The sequence below is a fragment of the Cupressus sempervirens genome, chromosome 3 (assembly GCF_028749045.1).
Source record: "Cupressus sempervirens isolate cs-2001-9-10 chromosome 3, ASM2874904v1, whole genome shotgun sequence".
Taxonomy (NCBI): domain Eukaryota; kingdom Viridiplantae; phylum Streptophyta; class Pinopsida; order Cupressales; family Cupressaceae; genus Cupressus; species Cupressus sempervirens.
In genome coordinates, this window is record NC_143120.1 from 104,991,533 (window position 1) to 105,009,123 (window position 17,591).

Here is a 17,591-nt window from a genome sequence, read left to right on the forward strand (position 1 = left end):
ATTTCCTTACAACAAGTAATGGAGCTCACAGCTACAAGAGCACCTTGAGCATTCTTGCCTAGCATTTTCCTTATGGTCCCAATCCCCCAAGTACTCACACTAAGTGAAGACAAGAACTAAGTCTACCAAGTTTTTGTGTCCTTGATAGCCTTGAGTTTATAATGACTTTAACAGCTAGGTTTTCTTGTCCCCACTTGGGTTCCTCTTGATTTCTCAAGAGCAAACCCTTTAAAGGATTCTAGAGTAAAACAGATTGGATCCGCTCTTGTGGGTCAATATTTTTTATTCATTGCAACAGTGAAGAGCATACTTTCCTTTCTTAATTTCTTCCCCCAAACATGCCAAGAAGCTCAATCAATCCCTTTCTTGTGAAATCCAATGGCGGGTCAAGATTTCTGATTCACCACAAGGGTGAAGAACATACTTTCCTGCCACTAAGAGATCCCAATTTTAAGTTTTATGTGCCTATGAAAGATAAACAACTAGTAATATTGTCACACACAAAATAAGGGAAATACAAGCTGCACTTGTTTGTTTTTATGCTTCTAGGTAGCTCTACAAACAACCATTAGCAGCCTCTTCCATTTGAAGCTTTGACATGTGTTCTTTTAGCGCAATTTTTCAAGTGTTTAAAGAAATCCTACAAGAATAAATGTTAGTCCAAAAATAAAGTAAAACTTGTAATAAACATCTTTCAGACAATAATGAATATGAAAACCCTAAAAAGAAGACTACCAGAACTCAAAAAAATGGTCAAAGAATACAAATAGTAACAAGTTTTAGGCAGGGCAATACTTTTCTGTTGACAGAATATTGTACAATACTTTTTAGTATAAGGGTATGATACTTCTACTTTATATGATATTCCACAATATACCCGAGTGATAAGTTCTTGTACACTGGTGTAATAGGCCTTTTTATGGGCACACAATACTTTTTACTAGAAAAGTATTGCACGATTGAGAACTATCATGCAATATTGAGAAAGTATTGCATGATAATTATGACAACAAAAAGATAAAAGACAAAATCAACAAGTAGAAAATGCAAGAAAAAGTGCAAATTAGGAATGGGCACAAAAATATGCACTAAGAAAGTGCACTTCTCTAAACTCTTCTATCCAAGTTATCCCATAGATTGAAATGCTTGAATGGTCGCTTAGAGCCCCCTATCCATGGAGTGCAAGGGGCATAAAACAAGTATGAAATGAGCTCTCAAATTAGCCTTAGAGATATAACCCTTGCTAGTAAGCCATGCAATGGGAGAGTCTTTAGACAAAAATAAGAATGTAAGTGTCCAAAGGAGTTCTCAAGCATGCAATGCAAGAAATGATCTAAGTTAGAATGAAATGAAAAATGCAACTATGCTAACAATATGATAATGTTACCAAGCCATTCTAATTAAACTAGGTGGTTTAAGCTATTGCAAAAGGAACTAAACTACTTGCAAATGACTCTAAGCTAGTATGAGAATAATGATGAGAGAATTAGACAAGAGGTAAGAATTTCTCCACAAAGCTCCAAGAAAACCTATCAAGAAACCTATAGCATAACAATAGCTCAAAAATTGGATCCTTTGATAAGGAGAGCGCTCTCTTTTTTAAAGTTGTATTGATGGTGGAGATCAAAATCAAGGAATGGATGATAAATGATGGGGGGTTGACTTTTGGTATGATCCATGTGCAAGAGAAAGTCAACCAATGAAAAGGAGTTGACTTTTCATGTGAGATAGAAGCCTTTTCTTTTAATTTGTAAATAAAAAAAGGACCTTATGTGTGTAGATTGAGTGGGTTACAAGAATGGGGTCTTTTATTTAATTAAAAGCGGACATGTTATTTTAATTAGATATGGACTTGGGATACTATAGTCAAAACCATAGGTTATAATCAAATAAAATATTTTTTTAGCAATTTGGCCTAGGCAATGATTAATCAATTTAGCCAAAATATTGAGAAGAGGGTTAATAGTCTAGATGACCATTTTTATGTGATTACACACAAAGGCTTGGACAATATTTGGTTTATGTGATGTACTTATGTTAAAGTGTTTTATCATGAAGTTTTAGTCACAATTACTCCTTCCCAACCAACATTTCAAGTTCATTTATTTTGTACTCCTTATAAGTGTGTTATGTGATGATTTGAGGAGCAGTCTTAGATTTTTTATATCATAGTTTGAGGACCCATATGTACTTGTGAGTATAAGGTATTGAGGAATAATGTGAGTTTTAATAAATAAATTTTTATTTATTGATTTCTTGTACATGCAGGTTTTAATTTTAATACTTTTTATTTATATTCATTTTTGAAAAATAATATTTTCTTTTTAATAAAACCATGGTATTTTGACACACATGAAAATTCTATTTAAATGCTTATTTATATAAAAGTATAAAAAAGTATATATATGTATATGAAAATTTTATAGCCAAACTAAACCTTAGAAGATATATTGAACTTTTATTCATTGGAGATGTTCTATGTGATTGTATATGTGTTTATTGTCTTATTGGATGCTGGTTATCATGGGATCTACATTAGCTATAGGGTTTGTGCACGGAGGTTTGGGGAATGTCTAGTTTATGTGATGCACTTATGTTAAGATGTTTTATGATGATGTTTTAGTCACAATTACTCCTTCCCAACCAATTTTCTATGCTCATTTATTTTCTACTCCTTAAGAGTGTGTTATGTGACATTTTTAGGACTAATCTTGGATTTTTTATATCATGGTTTGAGGACCAATGTGAATTTTAGTCCTCTTTTATGAATTTATAATTCATTATCATTCCTAATTCTTTTATGAGATTCTTTATGATCTATGAACTTAGGGAAATTTATTTAGGTGTATAGATGGTGGTGGCTTGCAATAATTGTCGAAGGCCACAAGTTGTTGTTATGACCACTTATTGTAACTTAATATAGTGTTAACATGATATATTAAGTGGGAATTTTTTAATGAATTAATAAGATATATTCCTCATCCATGCCTATGCACTTGATTGATGTCTTGACTAGGATGAGAGTGGAAAAAGATGCTTGATTGAATCTTGCATGGTTACTAGCCTCATTTGTATGAGAGCCTTCCTAATGTCACATATGGTCACTTGAGTGCCAAGGTCCAGAAAGGATTCCATGAAAAACTTAAAGGTTAGACACAATTGATGACACTTATATACATTTTAGGTTTCCTACATGTGTTGTTTCCTCTAGATTAGTGTGTACCACCTCTATAGCTGAGTATTGGTCTTGAGATTAGATAGGCTATCAAGATTCCATCTGTTAGAGTAATTAGATATTTCCTAATTAACTCTAGTCTACTTAAGCTAAACTTTAGGCATCTAATAATTAATTCTTTTATTAATTATTTTGATGCAACCTAGGTTAGACCTTTTTAGGGTTTTGATCTCATTTATAAGGTGATCTCTCATTGTAATTTATAATTGAGAACTTGAGATAATTTCATTTTTATTATAGAAATCTACTTTTTTGCTCATCAAGAATAACTCATCTATGTATTTGGAATTTCATGCCTCCATAGTTTTTTTGCTTCTCTATTTTGTAATAGGTGTTTGCATGTAGGTGATTCTTGGGAGTTGTGGGGTTGATCTTTCATCAACTTCAACATGGTATTAGAGCTTTAGATATTCATGCCCCTGTTCAGTTTTTGAGAGATTTGGCATTAGTTTTCAGATCTAAACTTTCAACATTTTTTTATTGGATCTTTGGGGGTCACTGATTATCGAGGCATTTTAAGAAAAAATGGACATCAACATTGAGCTCAAAGCACTCAAAAACCCCCACTTCCATCTAAAATATGTCCAGTTCAAATGCTATTGAAATCTAATGAATTTTTTTTTACACCTAGGCCTTTTTAACCCAGGCACACAAATCAAGGCAATGGGTACTTTTTTTGTTATTATAAAATATTTAGATGGAAATGCCATTTTTTGTTTCTTTAAAAAAAAAATTGCATTGAGCCTAAAATTTGTGGAGAGGAGAAGCTATGGTTTGGGTGTTTTATTTTTTTTGAGATCAATGGTTTCTTGATGTTAGCAAGTGGTAATTTACACATTAAGGTTGAATCCTTTCTTGATCCAACTAGCAACATAGTTAAACCAGGTACCTTTCTAAGTGCATCCCTCATTCTGAATACTTTGTTTGCAACTTCCTTTCTTATTTCTTATGTAATAGCTTTTCCATCTATTACTATTTTTTGGTCTGGAGTGTAGACTAAGGACACAGATTGAGCAATAGAGACCATCTATCGGACATGTTACACCCCATTTGTGGTTCCTTGTCCAAGAGGGCAACATTTTTTGGAATCTTGTGTTTGTTTGGATGGTAACTATGCATATGATGGTTCCCCAAACTTGCGCTTCATTCATGAATTTTTCACTTCTCTAACTACATTAAGCTCACATATTCTAGCTTTTGACTATGCCATTACTAGAGTCTTTAATGGGCCACATGTTTGGGCCTAGTGTTGATGTTGTTAGAAACAATAGTCCACCAAAATAAATAGGGCGGGGGGGTGAATTAGTTATCCAACAATTAATACATTTATCTTCTTTAAAAAAACTTAACCATTCAACCAAATTAAATAGAAACCATAATAAGATGCACATAGACAATTACACTTGATATGTTAACTAGAGAAACCCTTGATTAGAGAGAAAACCCTAGTAGGAATGATGCCCACAAGATGATGTACCAATATAAATATTCCTTGTTAGAGGATTGACCCTGCTAGGAGTCTATTACAAAATTTAGTAAATAGAGTCCCTATTAGGAGGCTTTGAATCCCTATTAGAAGATTCAAACCCTATTAGGAGTTGTAGTAAAATGTATGCAAGATGAGCCCATAGCCTAAACATGCAATTTCAACTACAAGAAGAGCTCACTACTCAAACATGCAATTTACTATTACGTTCTTCTTTCCTTTGTTCTATCAACTAAACCAATCACTATCATACCTTGTAGACTAGGTCATGAACCTTAGATCTAAATATAGAACCTTGGATCACTAGAAAAACCTCAACAATGAAGTTTCCTTCACTTCTACTCTACTATACTCAACTTCACATTCCACACTTGTACTACTTGCACAATTAATTTTTATGTCATATCATTTATCCATGATAAAGGAAAATATCCTTACTTTGTATTGAGTCCTCAAAATAATTCTCTGAGTCAGTTTTTAGACTTTCTCAATTAATCATAATAGGACCACATTAAGAACATGTTACACTTAGTGATAACATTAATATTCTACCTTGAAACTTGAATATCTTTCCATACATATAGTATTATGATGAGCGAAGTTAATCACCAACATGTTCTCTTTGTATCCTTAACCTTGATTCTTAGAATAAAAATTCTGCTAAGAGATATAACAAGTTTACTAGAACATGCCTCTGTAAACTCTATCTTAGTATAGACATCACCAAAACCTACATAACTTCTTCTAGACTTATCATTTCTTCTTCCACCATTAATTGCCAATACTAGATACTCAAAAGTATCTCCCATAACCTCAGATAGTTAGAATACTCAACTAGCCATCTATCCCAACTTGATCTTTCCACTGATGGTCAGATACCACAGGAAACTGTTATGTTGACATCAATGAAAAACTCAATCAAGAATGTAACATACCATCATAGTAACATATCTACAATACTCCACCATAGGAATATCATTAGCATTCATGCTTCTAATAATCTTGCAACAATCTCCCCCTTTGGCATTGATGACAACATAGATGAAAAACATCTAGTTTCAAGAATACCAACAAAAAGATTGTTCATCATTCTTTTCAAATCCTTTTCATCAATCATTCTCCCTCATTGTTATACTTCAATGTGCTTTCTATCAAACTGTCATTCCATGTTGTACTTCTTTCGATCATATTGTAATTTTGCTAAACTTCTCCAACTATCATGTTGTACATGTTATTTTTCCATGTTGTTTTTCATGCTGAACTTTTCCTCCATTGACATCAATGTCAAAGGTTTTAGCAACTAACTACATCATACTCTGCAACAAATGATTCTTACTTAGCTCAAGTGTCCAAAGATACTATTCAAAATAATATCCAACAAGAGTCCTAGATGACTCTATCCATCATAGATACTCCCCCCTATAGGAGGCGTTAGCATTTAGTCCAAACAACAATGATGCTCTATTACACTATGTTGGAGTTGATGAAATCCAACTTCGAAGACGCCCAAGATCACCTGCATGCAAAAACCTATTAAAGGGAAGCCAAGGAAGGAAGAGCGTGGAGCAAGGAAAAAACCCTAAATGGACATGAGAGACCATAAGATATTGCAACACAAGAAAATATGTATTTACAATATGCAATAAGTCTTGATGTTGTGAAAATACAATGAGGGAGCCTGAATATAAAGAGCTCAAGGAATCTCCTAGAAGAAGCTAGAAGACGCTAGGAGATAAGTGTGACAACTAAGCATACATCCACATGAGGTGGAAAGTCCTCGAACAATGTGAGAGGATAAGTATGACTTAGGAGAGAACAAACTCCTGTATTGTCAACAACTTATAACAAACTCCTAGACTACAACTAATAATTGAAATGCATTTACCTAAGTAAGCTTAAGTAAATAGAATAAATAATTAGTAAATTAATTATTTACTCTAACACACTAGACTGATGCACTTTTTCATCTTCTACTCTGATGTAAGAAGGGGCATAACCCCAAGCATACCTCATAAATACTCAAAAGTCTCTTTGGAAAGAGACTTAGTGAATATATCTACAATCTTCTCTTTAGTGCTAACATACTCCAATCTAATTTGCTTTTCCACGACTTTCTCTCTCAACATGTGATACTTAATAGAAATGTGCTTAGTCCTTGAATGCAACACTAGATTCATAGACATATTTACCATGCTTGCATTGTCACAATGTATGAAAATAGGCTCATTGATTTCTATCCTTATATCCTTCAACATCTGTTTAATCCAAACAACTTGATTATAATTGTTTTCTACTGCAATATATTCTGCTTCTGCTATACTTTGTGATGTACAATCCTACTTCTTGCTTAACCAAGAAACCAATCTTCTTCCAAGAAAGAAGCCTCCACCACTGGTGCTTTTTTTGCCATCCATACTGCCTGCCCAATCAACATTAGTATAAGCACTTAGAGTGAAATAATTAGATCTATCATACCACAATCCAAACTTAGATGTTCCCTTCAGATATTTAAGTATCCTTTTAACTGCCATAATGTGCTTCTCCGGGATTAGCTTGGAATCTTGCAATAATCCCAACTGCATTTTCTATATCTGACCTTCTGTGAGTCAAATATTGGAATCCTCCAATCATAGATATGTACTTCTTTTGCTCAATAGTAGGTCTCTCATGCTTTGTAGATAACTTGTGTCCAGTTACCATAGGTGTTCCAATAGGTTTGCATGTTTCCAAACCAAACCTTTTCAATAAATCCTTCAAGTACTTAGTCTAAGAAATAAAGATTCCTTCTTTATTATGTACAATCTATAATCCTAGAAAGTATTACATCTCTCCTATCATACTCATTTCAAGTTCTTTCTTCATCTCTTCTGCAAACTTCTCACTTTCTTCATTATTTCCTCCAAATATGATATCATCAACAAATATTACCAAAATCATCAAACCATCATCAATTTCTTTCCAATAGAGATTACTATTTGACATACCTTTGCTATATCCAAGCTTTGTCAAATGTTTATCCAACCTCACATACTAGGTTCTAGGTGCTTGCTTCAAGTCCTACAATGTTTTCCTCAATTTGCATACTATGTCCTTATCATCTATCAAAGAATAACCTTCAAGCTTCTCAATGTACACTTCTTCTTCAAGTTCTCCATTGAGAAATGTTGACTTGACATCCATCTGATACACTTTAAATTTCTTATGTGTTTCATAGGCTAAGAATAATCTTACTTCTTCTATTCTAGCCACTGGAGCATAGGTCTCCTCATAATCTATTCCTTCTTTTTATGAGTAACCTTTACATTCCAATCTTGCTTTGTTCCTTACAACTTCACATTATTCATTCATCTTGTTCTTGAATGCCCATTTAGCTCCTATCACATTCTTCTTTGCTAGTCTGGGAACCAATTCCCATGTCTCATTCCTTACAATTTGATCTAATTCCTCTTTCATGGCTTATTTCCAATAAGAATCTTTACATGATTCATCTACATTTTTAGGTTCAACTTGAGATATGAAACATAGTTCTTCATTGACTCTACTTCTTGTCATCACACCTTATCTTTGCTACTAATGATCTTCTCAAATGGGTGACTCTTTATCATGTTCTTTCCTGAAGTAGGAGTTGTTATCTCAACTCTTGGCTCTACTGAAGGTTTTGAGCTTTGTTCTTGCCTTAGATTTCCTTCATTATGCAAATCATTATTAGTATCAAAAAATACGACATAATTCCTTGGCTTAGTAACAACATCATCATCTGAATTATAATAAACTATTCTCTTTGTATCTTGAATTTCTCATCAATTCTCACATTTGCACTTTCCATAATAGTCTTAGTTCTGTGATTATAACATCTATAAGACTTTCTTTTCAATGAATAACCAAGAAACATACGTTCATCACTTCTAGCACCAAACTTACTAATATCATAATCTCTTTTGATATAACACTTACTCCCCAAAAATTTTGAAATACTTAACTGTAGGTGAGTGACCAAACCATAGTTCATAAGGGGTCTTATTTGTGTCTTTCATGACTTGCACTTTGTTCATAGTATAGATTGTTGTATTCACATCTCTCTAAAATGTTTTCGATACATCATTCTCAGCTAACATAACTCTTGTTGCTTCTGTAATTGACTTGTTCCTTCTTTTTGCAATGCCATTTTGTTCAAGGGTTCTTGGAGTTGATAATTGTCTTTGATTCCATTTTTTTCATAAAACATGTTAAACTCATTTGAAGTAAATTATCCTCCTCTATCTAATCTTAAACATTTAATCTTCATCCTAGATTCATTCTCAACTCTATTCTTGAATATCTTAAACTTATCAAATACCTTAGATTTCTCTTTAAGAAATGCAACCCACATCATTCTAGAAAAGTCATCAACCAGAATCATAAAATACCCTTCACCATAGAATCCTTTAGTCTTTTTAGGACCACTAAGATCTATGTTTACAATCTCTAATTTTTCTATAGTAGTAAACTTATTGCAAGGAAAAGAAGTTTTGTTATTCTTTTTTAACACACATTCCTTGCAATTTATGTTCGGAGGCTTTACAATCTTAGGCAAATCTCTAACTACAAACATGCTACTAATCTTCACAATACTGTCAAAGTTTATACGACAAAATTTCTTATGCCATAACCACTGTCATCTACCTTTCCAACCAAACATGTTATTTTAGTAGGATTCAACTAAAATACATTACCTCTAGATCTGGTTCCTATTCCATTTATACCTTTCCATCTTTGTCTCTAATCATGCATGTTTTCTCTGTGAACTACAATTGATAACCTTTGTCCACTAGTTTTTCAAGACTCAAAAGATTGTGCTTTAAACCATCAACAAAATATACATCCTCAGTGTTAGCTTTACCATCAAGAGTTATAGATCCAATACCTTTTACTTGGCATATTGCATTGTTTCTAACTCTGACAATGCCTCCATCCTGACTTTTGAAGTCAAAAAACTTATTCATATCACCAGACATATGATGTGAACAACCACTATTAATTATCGAATTAGATTTCTTCTCAACCTATGACACCGAAGCTACTTTCTCTGGACTTTCTTCTTTAATTGCCACAAATCAAATTTCATTGTCACTAGCACTTAGTTCTTGTTCATCATAATCATTTTCTTCATTTGCATACAAACACTCTCTATCTCTTCTAGGTTTGTAATTTTCTTTATTCTTTTTCTCTCTTTTAGGACACTTAGATGCATAATGACCATATTCATCACAAGTCCAACATTTAAATATTTTTCTTACCTCATTTTTCTCTTCTTACTAGAAGGGCTACTCCTTCAATATTTTTGTCCTCCTAAGATATGTTGTTGCTAGCAAAATCTCCTCTAGCACTTGTGCTCTTGGATAAATTAGGTCAAATATTCAAGGCACTGAAATTTGTCTCTGTTCTGGTTGATTAGTTGGACTTTCTAAGCACATTCTCAACTGCTTCAAGTCTTCCAAGCAATGATTCCTTTGTGAAATCTTTGGTACAAGATATCAACAATTGCATCATTTAATTTATTGACTTAAATGGTGGTGTTAGAGTCTTCAATATCTTCCATCATTTTAGCATCTTGAAATGCACAAATTTGCATCACCTTCAAAACTAGTTTCCAATGCTTTCCAAATCAAATGTGAAGTAACAAGTGATTTTACCTGATTGTATTTAATTTTAGGAAGTGCAGTCAATATTTCTTCTCTAGCTCTCATGTCACACATAAAAAGATCTCTTTCATCCTCAGTATAATTTTCCAAATCCTTTTTTTTATCAATTATTGTCTTCATTGATTTTGTGAAGATCCAATATCCTAGACTCATACATAACAAATGTATCTTCATCTTTTCCTTCTAGTTATCATTATTTGTTCCATCAAACTTTAGACTATCTTTCTTGAACATGCTCACCATGGATCTCCCAAAGTTGTTAAACTTTATCTTCAAGGACCTAATGCTCTGATACCAATTGTTAGAAACAATATACCACCAAGATAACTGAGAGGGAGGGGGGGTGAATCAGTTATCCAACAATTAATACATTTATCTTCTTTAAACAAACTTAACCATTCAATCAAAGTAAACAATGATCATAATAAGTTGCACTTATACAATTACATCAAATATGTTAACTAAGGAAACTCTTGACTAGAGGGAAAACCCCTATGGGAATGATGCTCACAAGATGATGTACTAATATAAATATTCCTTGTTAGAGGATGGACCCTATTAGGAGTCTATTACAACATTTAGTACAGAGAGTCCCTATTAGGAGACTTTGAATCCATCTTAGGAGATTCCAACCCTATTAAGAGTTGTGCTAAACCTGTTAGTAGTTGTAGTACAATGTATGCAAGATGATCCCACTACCCAAACATGCAATTTCAACTATAAGAAGAGCTCATTGCTCAAACATGTAGCTTACTATTATGCTCTTCTTTTCTTTGTTCTATCAACCAAACCAATCATTGTCAAACCTTGTAGACTAGGTCATGAACCTTAGATCCAAATATCAAACCTCAGATCACTAAGTAAAACCTTGGTAATGAAGTTTTTGTCACTTCCACTCTGCTCTGCTCAACTTCACATTCCACACTTATACTGCTTACATAATTACTTTTTATGTCATATCATATATCCATGATAAAGGAAAATGTCCTTTGTTTTAATCAAGTCCTCAAAATTTTTTCCTAAGACGGCTGTTAGACCTTCTTAATTAATCATTATAGGACCACATTAAGAACATGTTACACTTAGAGATAACGTTAATCTTTTGCCTTGTAACTTGAATATCTTTCCATACACACAATATTATGACAAGAAAACTTAGCCACATCATCACCAACATGTTCTCTTCATATCCTCAACCTCAATTCTTAGAATAAAGATCTTGCTAAGAGATATAACAAGTTTACCATAACACACCTCTATAAACTCTATCTTAGAACAGACTTAACCAAAACTTACATAACTTCTTCTAGACTTATAATTTCTTCTTCCTACAATAACTACATCTACTAGATACTTAGAAGTATCTCCCATAACCTTGGATAGTTAGAATACTCAACTAGCCATCTGTACCAACTTGATCTTTCCATTGTTCTTCTATCAGATACCATATAAAACTACTATTTTGACATCAAAGACAAACTCAGTCATGAATGTAACATACCATCATAGTAACATATATACAATACTCCCCCATAGGAATATCATCAGCATTCATGCTTCCAACACTCTTGCAATAGATGCATCCCATCCAAGCCTACTTATATTCATTCACATGTGCTCCTAACTTCGTGCTTTGGGATCGATCCACAAAGCCATCTATGCACTAGTTTTTGCGTCCTTTGTCTTGGGTCCCTCCCATGTAGTAGAAATCAGACTAGTCAAATTTTGATTGGACTAATGCATTAGAGGAGTTCCGTGACATTGGGACTATTATGTTGGTGGCATCATCATTTTGGGAGGTGTCATCTAAGACACCTTTTTCCTTTGTTGCCTTCGATCATATCACCTCTGCTTTTGGTGGTAGCTTACCGAGGTGATTTTGCTAATTTTTTATTTGGTGCTATTTGTTTTTGGTGAACTTACTTTGGGATGACTTCCATTAACAAGCATTGGCAACACTCTTGTTTGGGATTGATCTTGGATGACATGATATTTGGAGGTGTGCTCGACATGAACTATGGTCTCCATGTCTCCCATTTCTGCTTGCACCACCATGGATTTTGGTGGTCGAGTAGCCTTTTGGACCACTTGTCTAGTTTTTTTCACCTACAAGAATTCTGCAACAGACTAATGGTCAAGATCAGATTTGCAATTTTTTTTGTATACAAGTGCAAACTTTTCCTATTCATCCATTTTTTCAGATGCTAGAAATGGAAGCTGGTTCGATAGCTTTGTAGAGGTAGAGTTATTGGAGGTCTTGCCTAGAATGAGGCCCCCTATCCCTAGTCCACACACTCAATGGTAGTGGCTCTTGCAAGGTTAGTTTTTTGGCCTTAACATTAGTGGCTTCATTGAAAGGTGGAGGTATTAATTTTGATTGGAGTTGGTGTTGTCCACTGAGGGTGGTTGAAAAATGCATGTGTGTGGTCATGTCTGCTTCTCTCAGTGTGAGGACTCTCCCACCTCCTTCACAACCTATGATTTGTTTTTGGGTGGAGTATGTATTTTTGGATAAACATGTCATGTTTTGAAGCTTTGGTGTGCATGGGGTTTGACTCCATTTTTTGGATCTCGCGTAGTCAACACATGAATTTGGCAAATGTTTGTCCTTGAACTTTGGAAATATTGAGATTTTTCTTGGTGGTTTGCAAGTAGATTTTTTGTCTTTTAAATGATACAATGCTTCTGCTACGGTGCCTCTTTTTTTGGCTCTATTGTAACCACATGGCCTCCATACTATTGGTGTTATTTCATTTTTCATATGCAAAATTGGGTTTTTATAAACACAAGCTTTGACACGTGGCAACCATTTTGGCCACCAATTTTTAATCTGACACTGGCCCTTTGGAGTTTTTGGTGGTTGGAATTTTTCTCAAATAGGGGTCATTTTTAGGCTTTTTTTTCCTTGATAGCCATTTGACCATCAAATTTGGGCTTGTCACTTGCTGATGTTAGCACTACATCATAACTTCCTATCACCTCCTCAGCCTTTGTTTGGACCCACCTTCACTTTTTTCACTTTTTTTCTCATATCTCAAGCATGCAGACTTTGTTTATTGCAAACAAGATATTGTTGGAAACCTAGTTTAGAGCCCATCACAGTGGTATAGTTAATTTTTAGTTTTGATTCTTTTTTGCTAGCTTTTTTTGTTGTCAAATTTAGGAGTTCATGTTTTGAAGCTTTGGTGTGCATGGGGTTTGACTCCATTTTTTGGATCTCACATAGTCAACACATGAATTTGGCAAATGTTTGTCCTTGAACTTTGGAAACATTTAGATTTTTCTTGGTGGTTTGTAGGTAGATTTTGTGTCTTTTAAATGACACAATGCTTCTGCTACGATGCCTCTTTTTTTGGCTCTATTGTAACCACATGGCCTGCATACTATTGGTGGTATTGCGTTTTTCATATGCAAAATTGGTTTTTTATAAACACAAGCTTTGGCACATGGCAACCATTTTGGCCCTTTGGAGTTTTTGGCAGTTGGAATTTTTCTCGAATAGGGGTCATTTTTAAGGCATTTTTTCCCTTGATAGCCATTTGACCATCAAATTTGGGCTTGTGACTTGCTGATGTAAGCACTGCATCATAACTTCCTATCACCTCCTTGGCCTTTGTTTGGACCCATCTTCACTTTTTCTACTTTTTTCCTAATATCTGAAGCATGAAAACTTTGTTTGTTGCAAGCAAGATATTGTTGGAAACCTAGTTTAGAACCCATCACAGTGGTATAGTTAATTTTTAGTTTTGATTCTTTTTTGCTAGCTTTTTTTGTTGTCAAATTTAGGAGTTCATTTTTGCACTCTGGGGGACATATCTTGAGCACCTGATCTCTAATTTAGAAATTCTTTATATTGTTGGAAAGGTCTTTCTGAGTTATTTCCAGTGATGTTGGTTGCTTTTCTAGATTCTACTTCAAGAACATTCTATTTAGTCTTCTACATTTTTGTATTCTGGTAGATATCTTGGTTGATTCGAGTTCGAGGATTGATTTATTTGCTTCAAATTATTCATCATGAATTGTTAGTCTTATATCTCTTATGGTCTATTTAGATATCATTTGTATGTATTCTTGAAAATGCACTGAGATAAAGTGCCATATTGCATCTGTATTTTCATTTCAATTGTTTGCCTTGTTTTGTCTTTTGATTTAAGTAGTGCAATCTCAAGACACTCATGCAAATTATTGTATTCTTGGGATTCATTATGTCTTGTTCCTTATTATACGTGCACTACTATTATAAAGTGCCATGGGACTTTGATGTTTTTCCTTTGTTTTCCATCTTCCTTTGTCTAGTGAGTGTCCCTTCTGTGACATTAGCCTCATGACATGCTGAGATTGATCACCTCAATACACACATATGTACTCTTTTGTGCATCTTGACCATGGTTCCTTGACATGCAATTATTTTGGCCCACTTGTCCAGTTGCTTGTAACCTCACCCTTGTCTGCATTACGGGGGAGGGGGGTTTTTCTATTGTTACTCATGCTCCCTTAGTTCAATTGATCAACTCTTCATTTTTTGGTGTTTCATGCCATCTGTATCTTCAAGTTCAATTGTTTGTATTTGTGTGCCTCCTAATTGAATGTAGATTATAGTCTTCTCTACCTGGTTAGATTCTATTCCAGTGGAATTTTTCATATCAGTTGTTACTTTTGACAGAGCTTTGTAGCTTCTACATGCTTTAGTGGTGTTCTTCATGATCATCTTTTGTTCCTATCTTCTAGGACATTCCCTAGTTTGGAGGCTTCTTTAGTCCTTCACTAGTTCTTTCAGCATTTTTTCCATCTCTTCTTGGAGTAGGGTTTTTCCCATGTGGTTTTCTCTATTTCTCCTCTTTTCAAAGATTTGGTTATGCTTGGGTACCTCATCAAGCCTTGTTTGTCAAGATCCAATTTCTACTTTTAGTAGCAGTTTCTAGGTTTTTAGCTACTCCCTAAGTTTATCTTAAGGGGGGGTGTTAGAGTAATTAGATATTTCCTAATTAACTCTAGTCTACTTAAGCTAAACTTTAGGCATCTAATAATTAATTCTTTTATTAATTATTTCGATGCAACCTATGTTAGACCTTTTTAGGGTTTCAATATATAAGGATGATCTCTCATTGTAATTTGTAATTGATAACTTGAGATAAGTCCTTTTTTATTAAAGCAATCTACTTTTTTGCTCATCAAGAATGTCTCATCTATGGATCTGGCATTTCTTTCCTCCATAGCTTTTTTGCTTCTCTCTTCTGTAACAGGTGTTTGCATGTAGGTGATTCTTGTGAGCTGTGGGGTTGATCTTTCATCAACTTCAACACCATCATTGATCTTGTGATTTTTTTAATGGTTTTTTATATGTATGGACTCTATTTCTTATCTCATCCTTTTTTAGGTTCCATGAGGTCAAGTGGTAGTGTGATACTTATCACTAAGATATGTTCTAACTTCCTATTTTTGGTGCTAGATAATCCTTCTAGCAGTTGCATTGTCATGATTCATCATTGGAGATGTGTTTTATCTTCTCATATTATTCTTGTATATTAATTTGTGTATTGGTTATTGTTGGCTATTTTTTCCTCCATACATTGTTGATATCCGATCAAAGAAAATATCAATGGGCTAGATTCCTTGTGTGTATCTAATGCCTCTCATATTTTCTTGACATATCCGTCCATCTTCCTAAAAGTATGAGATGCTTCCATGTGTCTCCATTCTAGTGTTTCCTCACACCATAATTCCTTCTCAAAGATCTAAGATCCAAAAATGTACCACATGGTGGAGGGTCCCATTTTTGGTGCTTAAGTTAATACAATAGGCACATGCGTAGATTGACAGTGGAAATTCTACAAGAGGATTAAAAGATTGATGTCCATTCTGTCAAGTGACAAGGTGTGAGATGCTTCCAAGTGTCATCTTTCTAACGTTTCCTCAATCTATAGTGTCTCTATAAGACTCCAAATCTTGGAATTACATGAGATTTTTCCATCTATTATGAGTTCTCCAAATGATTTGGCTCTACAATTCCATTGTTATCAGAGTTATGTCAACAATGATTCATCCATGTGTGCTAGCTCAACTTTTGTGAATCAGTGAGTGGAAAATTTTTGTTGCCTAAGATCGATCCACCTACTTCCAATGTAATGCTACCATGTGTCATCTTTCTAGCATTTCTTCATATTGTGGAGCCTCTGTGAGGCTTTGAAGCTCAAAATCACATGACAATCATTGGATCCAGTGCATCTTGGGAGGTCTCTTTATTGCATCTCGGTCATCCATCTCAAAGAGAGGATATGCATCAATGATTGTGTCTTAATCTATCATTAGGGAGAATCTTGCCACATCTAGGTCATTTGTTTCAAAGAAGACCCTAATCGAAGGCCAATATATTTTTGAGGAAAATCAGATATATTCCTTGTGGTCAACCCTACATGTTGCAAGCAAACAAAACCTCCTGGTATCCCTCCCAATATCCTTTACTAGTGGCATGAATTAGTCTCTTGTGGTTGGCATGCCATTAGGGCCAGTTATTCAATGCCTAGTCACTTATTGGGCCTTGATTAGTACAACACCATTGCAATCCATGCCTATTTAATGCATATAATGATAAAATTTTAGTTATTTGATCTCTTGTAGTTGGGTGCACTTGTTTTGGCCTCATCCTATCGCTTCTAGTAGGCAATTGCACTTCATGATCAGATTTTCCTTTTGATATTCAATTATTTATCTCCTTTGCAAATTAGATCCACCTAGTTGGGGTCTGAAATCAATGAAAACATTAGAGTCATGTCTAGACTCTATAAAGGGAAGTTGTAAATATGTTTTCCTCCCTCTTTCTCTAATTCTTTGATAATAGTATTCTATGCTCCAGAGTTGTAATTTCCCTTGCCTTGTATAAATATAATCTCATGGTCTACCTTCTTCCACCATTAATGTTGCACATGCCTATTAGTGTTGCTTCTTATTTCTTCAAGTTGAATGTTGTATCTACTTTGTTGTTGGCAATGCTATCTTGTGAAGCTTCTTCCTTGTAGCATTTCATCTAGTTCTTGATCTAAATATGAGTTGTGAGGGGTAATTAGGATTTGGGAGCTATGTATATTAGAGTCATATTGATGTGCAGTGTAGTATTGGGTAGATATAAGAATAAAAAAACTATTTTGTGTATCACCTCCTTTTATTCTAGCTTTAGTTTAGACATTTCTTC